Raw genomic sequence first — 6,000 nt, 5'->3', positions numbered from 1 at the left:
TTTTAATTGCCAGCAAATTTATCCCAATGATTTTTGCTTAAACAGGAATTGTATTTTTCTGTAGTCAGCTTGGAAAACAATTTCCGCCTATGACAGAATCCAATGGCAGTGAAGCAACCAAACGCTGTATAGTTTCGTGTGTTGTTGTGGCCGAGTGATTAAGGCGATGGACTAGAACAGTGTTTTTCAACCAGTGTGCCGCCGCACACTAGTGTGCCGTGGGAGATGGTCAAGTGTGCCGTGGAAAATTGCCCTCATTAACTGATCTAAAAACATTTCCCCTCTCTAGGAAATCTGCTCTTTGTTCATCCAAACAGGTCCTGAGAAAATACTGAGTAGTTAGGAATATGAAAGATCATAAAATACTTATTTCTTTGTGTTTATTTGATTCTATTAAAGAAATTTTGATAAGAATGAAAGTACCGCGATTTAGCTGCAGCTATAACTGTTTTCTGAAAAGTCCCGCAGCTTTTACCGTCTCCACGACTCCACCAATCATTCTTGAAGGCAAAATCACATGTCATCAGTCTGACCAATGAGAAGTGTTTAAAGTCTTCACTTCCTTGTTCCGATTCTTCTCATAAAGTCTCTCAGTTCTAACAAAAACACCAGCTAATGCTCGTCTTTAGCGGTGTAGCTTTCCACAGAATCCGGTATCAGACCGTGGAACAAGTAAACAAAACAATGAAGCTCAGAGACGCGAGTCTTTCTGCCGTTTTATCGCAGTATTCACACTACATCACCCATGATGCATTGGCTTAAAGCGACAGCGCCTCAGCGTACAATGAGTCGTTCTTGTTACACGTCTTGAAATCACAACGAACATACAGTTTGTATGTAACTTAACTTTTATTACATCTTTTAGAAAAAACATCTGCAACTGCAACTTCCTGCTTTTTCTGCCACAATTATCACAGAAATGCACGTCAGATTGCCGGGGGGGGGGGGGGGGGGGGGTGTAGATCAAAACAGACTGAGTTTCTGCTTTTTTGTTTTGTTTTGGGATGCTGGTGTGCCGCGGGATTTTTGTCAAGGTTAAAGTGTGCCGTGGCTCCAAAAAGGTTGAAAAACACTGGACTAGAAATCCATTGGGGTCTCCCCGCGTAGGTTCAAATCCTGCCGACAACGATACAAGTCTTTTGCACTTAAACTTTACAAACATTTAACACAAATATAGTTGTGAGCTCGGACCAAGACTACCAAGGCGTATTGGATCTCCTTCAAGATGCGACTGGATGCATCACAATGGAACGTAGCAGGGAGCTTCTTGCCTTCTCATTGTCGTTTGTTAGTACAAATACAGGCCTTGTCATGCAGCGTGTTTTTTTCTGTTACTGGTTCACTATGAATTAACTACAAAAAATATTCAGATAGGCACATTTAAGTATCATTTTCTTTATACATGTCTTCCATCTTTGGATGAATGCTTTTTAACGTGTTAAAGACAGCATTTTCATTGGAGCTGGTCTTTAAGGCCTTAGTGCTTGACCATCGGATAAACTGAGTTTTAAATCCAAGCTCTCAACGGAATCTTTCATTTTTCATTAGGGTTATGTTTGAACATTAGAATGAAGATAAATGTTAGCCAAGTATGCTAGATTTTTACAAGATTCTTGAGATTTAAGGCAAATTTTGAGGCGTTGTGTTTGAGGAAACAATGTGTGGTTGTTGGGGAAATGAAATTGGGCATGGTGGTAAAATGGTTGTCATATTTTCCTTTTTTGAAATGATCCCTTGTTTTAATTGCCAGCAAATTTATCCCAATGATTTTTGCTTAAACAGGAATTGTATTTTTCTGTAGTCAGCTTGGAAATGAATTTCCGCCTATGACAGAATCCAATGGCAGTGAAGCAACCAAACGGAGTGTAGTTTTGTGTGTTGTTGTGGCCGAGTGGTTAAGGCGATGGACTAGAAATCCATTGGGGACTCCCCGCGTAGGTACAAATCCTGCCGACAACGATACAAGTCTCTTGCATTTAACTTTACAAACATTTAACACAAATAAAGTTGTGAGCACCATGCCAGCTCGGACCAAGACTACCAAGGCGTATTGGATCTCCTTCAAGATGCGACTGGATGCATCACAATGGAACGTAGCAGGGAGCTTCTTGCCTTCTCATTGTCGTTTGAAAGTAAAAGTACAGGCTTTGTCATGCAGCGTGTTTTTGTCAGTTACTGGTTCACTATGAATTAACTACAAAAAATATTCAGATAGGCACATTTAAGTATCATTTTCTTTATACATGTCTTCCATCATGGGATGAATGCTTTTTAACATGTTAAAGACACCATTTTCATTGGAGTTGGTCTTTAAGGCCTTAGTGCATGACCAAAGGATAAACTGAGTTTTAAATCCAAGCTTAAATCCAAGCTCTAATTTCTGCCTACGACAGAATCCAATGGCAGTGAAGGAACCAAACGCTGTATAGTTTCGTGTGTTGTTGTGGCCGAGTGGTTAAGGCGATGGACTAGAAATCCATTGGGGTCTCCCCGCGTAGGTTCAAATCCTGCCGACAACAATACAAGTCTTTTGCACTAAAACTTTACAAACATTTAACACAAATATAGTTGTGAGCTCGGACCAAGACTACCAAGGCGTATTGGATCTCCTTCAAGATGCGACTGGATGCATCACAATGGAACGTAGCAGGGAGCTTCTTGCCTTCTCATTGTCGTTTGTTAGTACAAGTACAGGCTTTGTCATGCAGCGTGTTTTTGTCTGTTACTGGTTCACTATGAATTAACTACAAAAAATATTCAGATAGGCACATTTAAGTATCATTTTCTTTATACATGTCTTCCATCTTTGGATGAATGCTTTTTAACGTGTTAAAGACACCATTTTCATTGGAGCTGGTCTTTAAGGCCTTAGTGCATGACCATCGGATAAACTGAGTTTTAAATCCAAGCTCTCAACGGAATCTTTCATTTTTCATTAGGGTTATGTTTGAACATTAGAATGAAGATAAATGTTAGCCAAGTATGCTAGAAATTTACAAGATTCTTGAGATTTAAGGCAAATTTTGAGGCGTTGTGTTTGAGGAAACAATGTGTGGTTGTTGGGGAAATGAAATTGGGCATGGTGGTAAAATGGTTGTCATATTTTCCTTTTTTGAAATGATCCCTTGTTTTAATTGCCAGGAAATGCATCCCAGTGATATCTGCTAAGACAGGAATTGTATTTTTCTGTAGTCAGCTTGGAAAAGAATTTCCGCCTATGAAAGAATCCAATGGCAGTGAAGCAACCAAACGCTGTACAGTTTCGTGTGTTGTTGTGGCCGAGTGGTTAAGGCGATGGACTAGAAATCCATTGGGGTCTCCCCGCGTAGGTTCAAATCCTGCCGACAACAATCCAAGTCTCTTGCACTTAAACTTTACAAACATTTAACACAAATAAAGTTGTGAGCACCATGCCAGCTCGGACCAAGACTACCAAGGCGTATTGGATCTCCTTCAAGATGCGACTGGATGCATCACAATGGAACGTCGCAGGGAGCTTCTTGCCTTCTCATTGTCGTTTGAAAGTAAAAGTACAGGCTTTGTCATGCAGCGTGTTTTTGTCTGTTACTGGTTCACTATGAATTAACTACAAAAAATATTCAGATAGGCACAAGTATCATTTTCTTTATACATGTCTTCCATCATGGGATGAATGCTTTTTAACATGTTAAAGACACCATTTTCATTGGAGTTGGTCTTTAAGGCCTTAGTGCATGACCATCGGATAAACTGAGTTTTAAATCCAAGCTTAAATCCAAGCTCTAATTTCCGCCTACGACAGAATCCATTGGCAGTGAAGGAACCAAACGCTGTATAGTTTCGTGTTTTGTTGTGGCCGAGTGGTTAAGGCGATGGACTAGAAATCCATTGGGGGCTCCCCGCGTAGGTTCAAATCCTGCCGACAATGATACAAGTCTTTTGCACTTAAACTTTACAAACATTTAACACAAATAAAGTTGTGAGCACCATGCCAGCTCAGACCAAGACTACCAAGGCGTATTGGATCTCCTTCAAGATGCGACTGGATGCATCACAATGGAACGTAGCAGGGAGCTTCTTGCCTTCTCATTGTCGTTTGTTAGTACAAGTACAGGCCTTGTCATGCAGCGTGTTTTTGTCTGTTACTGGTTCACTATGAATTAACTACAAAAAATATTCAGATAGGCACATTTAAGTATCATTTTCTTTATACATGTCCTCCATCTTTGGATGAATGCTTTTTAACATGTTGAAGACACCATTTTCATTGGAGCTGGTATTTAAGGCCTTAGTGCTTGACCATCGGATAAACTGAGTTTTAAATCCAAGCTCTCAACGGAATCTTTCATTTTTCATTAGGTTTATGTTTGAACATTAGAATGAAGATAAATGTTAGCCAAGTATGCTAGAAATTTACAAGATTCTTGAGATTTAAGGCAAATTTTGAGGCGTTGTGTTTGAGGAAACAATGTGTGGTTGTTGGGGAAATGAAATTGGGCATGGTGGTAAAATGGTTGTCATATTTTCCTTTTTTGAAATGATCCCTTGTTTTAATTGCCAGGAAATGCATCCCAGTGATATCTGCTAAGACAGGAATTGTATTTTTCTGTAGTCAGCTTGGAAAAGAATTTCCGCCTACGACAGAATCCAATGGCAGTGAAGCAACCAAACGCTGTACAGTTTCATGTGTTGTTGTGGCCGAGTGGTTAAGGCGATGGACTAGAAATCCATTGGGGTCTCCCCGCGTAGGTTCAAATCCTGCCGACAACGATACAAGTCTCTTGCACTTAAACTTTACAAACATTTAACACAAATATAGTTGTGAGCTCGGACCAAGACTACCAAGGCGTATTGGATCTCCTTCAAGATGCGACTGGATGCATCACAATGGAACGTAGCAGGGATCTTCTTGCCTTCTCATTGTCGTTTGAAAGTACAAGTACAGGCTTTGTCATGCAGCGTGTTTTTGTCTGTTACTGGTTCACTATGAATTAACTACAAAAAATATTCAGATAGGCACATTTAAGTATCATTTTCTTTATACATGTCCTCCATCTTTGGATGAATGCTTTTTAACGTGTTATAGACACGATTTTCATTGGAGCTGGTCTTCAAGGCCTTAGTGCTTGACCATCGGATAAACTGAGTTTTAAATCCAAGCTCTCAACGGAATCTTTCATTTTTCATTAGGGTTATGTTTGAACATTAGAATGAAGATAAATGTTAGCCAAGTATGCTAGATTTTTAAAAAATTCTTTAGATTTAAGGCAAATTTTGAGGCGTTGTGTTTGAGGAAACAATGTGTGGTTGTTGGGGAAATGAAATTGGGCATGGTGGTAAAATGGTTGTCATATTTTCCTTTTTAGAAATGATCCCTTTTTTTAATTGCCAGGAAATGCATCCCAGTGATATCTGCTAAGACAGGAATTGTATTTTTCTGTAGTCAGCTTGGAAAAGAATTTCCGCCTATGACAGAATCCAATGGCAGTGAAGCAACCAAACGCTGTTTAGTTTCGTGTGTTGTTGTGGCCGAGTGGTTAAGGCGATGGACTTGAAATCCTTTGGGGTCTCCCCGCGTAGGTTCAAATCCTGCCGACAACGATGCAAGTCTCTTGCACTTAAACTTTACAAACATTTAACACAAATAAAGTTGTGAGCACCATGCCAGCTCGGACCAAGACTACCAAGGCGTATTGGATCTCCTTCAAGATGCGACTGGATGCATCACAATGGAACGTAGCAGGGAGCTTCTTGCCTTCTCATTGTCGTTTGAAAGTAAAAGTACAGGCTTTGTCATGCAGCGTGTTTTTGTCTGTTACTGGTTCACTATGAATTAACTACAAAAAATATTCAGATAGGCACATTTAAGTATCATTTTCTTTATACATGTCTTCCATCATGGGATGAATGCTTTTTAACCTGTTAAAGACACCATTTTCATTGGAGTTGGTCTTTAAGGCCTTAGTGCATGACCATCGGATAAACTGAGTTTTAAATCCAAGCTTAAATCCAAGGTCTAAT

The 6,000-nt window shown here is 39.8% G+C and overlaps 4 non-coding genes across 4 annotated transcripts; all 4 read left to right on the top strand.

Annotated features, from left to right (window-relative positions):
- The first annotated feature begins 2,437 nt into the window (after positions 1 to 2,437).
- trnas-aga (transfer RNA serine (anticodon AGA)) lies at positions 2,438 to 2,519 on the top strand. Its single transcript has one exon. It is a non-coding gene; the product is annotated as a tRNA-Ser (tRNA).
- A 749-nt stretch (positions 2,520 to 3,268) lies between these two features.
- Positions 3,269 to 3,350, top strand: trnas-aga (transfer RNA serine (anticodon AGA)). The gene has a single exon. It is a non-coding gene; the product is annotated as a tRNA-Ser (tRNA).
- Positions 3,351 to 4,667: 1,317 nt separating this feature from the next.
- trnas-aga (transfer RNA serine (anticodon AGA)) lies at positions 4,668 to 4,749 on the top strand. Its single transcript has one exon. It is a non-coding gene; the product is annotated as a tRNA-Ser (tRNA).
- Positions 4,750 to 5,498: 749 nt separating this feature from the next.
- Positions 5,499 to 5,580, top strand: trnas-aga (transfer RNA serine (anticodon AGA)). Its single transcript has one exon. It is a non-coding gene; the product is annotated as a tRNA-Ser (tRNA).
- Positions 5,581 to 6,000: the final 420 nt, after the last annotated feature.

This window comes from Oryzias latipes, chromosome 3 (assembly GCF_053564925.1).
Source record: "Oryzias latipes strain Hd-rR chromosome 3, Olatipes_Hd-rR_3.1".
NCBI classification, from domain to species: Eukaryota; Metazoa; Chordata; class Actinopteri; order Beloniformes; family Adrianichthyidae; genus Oryzias; species Oryzias latipes.
This window is presented reverse-complemented; position numbering and strand designations above follow the sequence as displayed.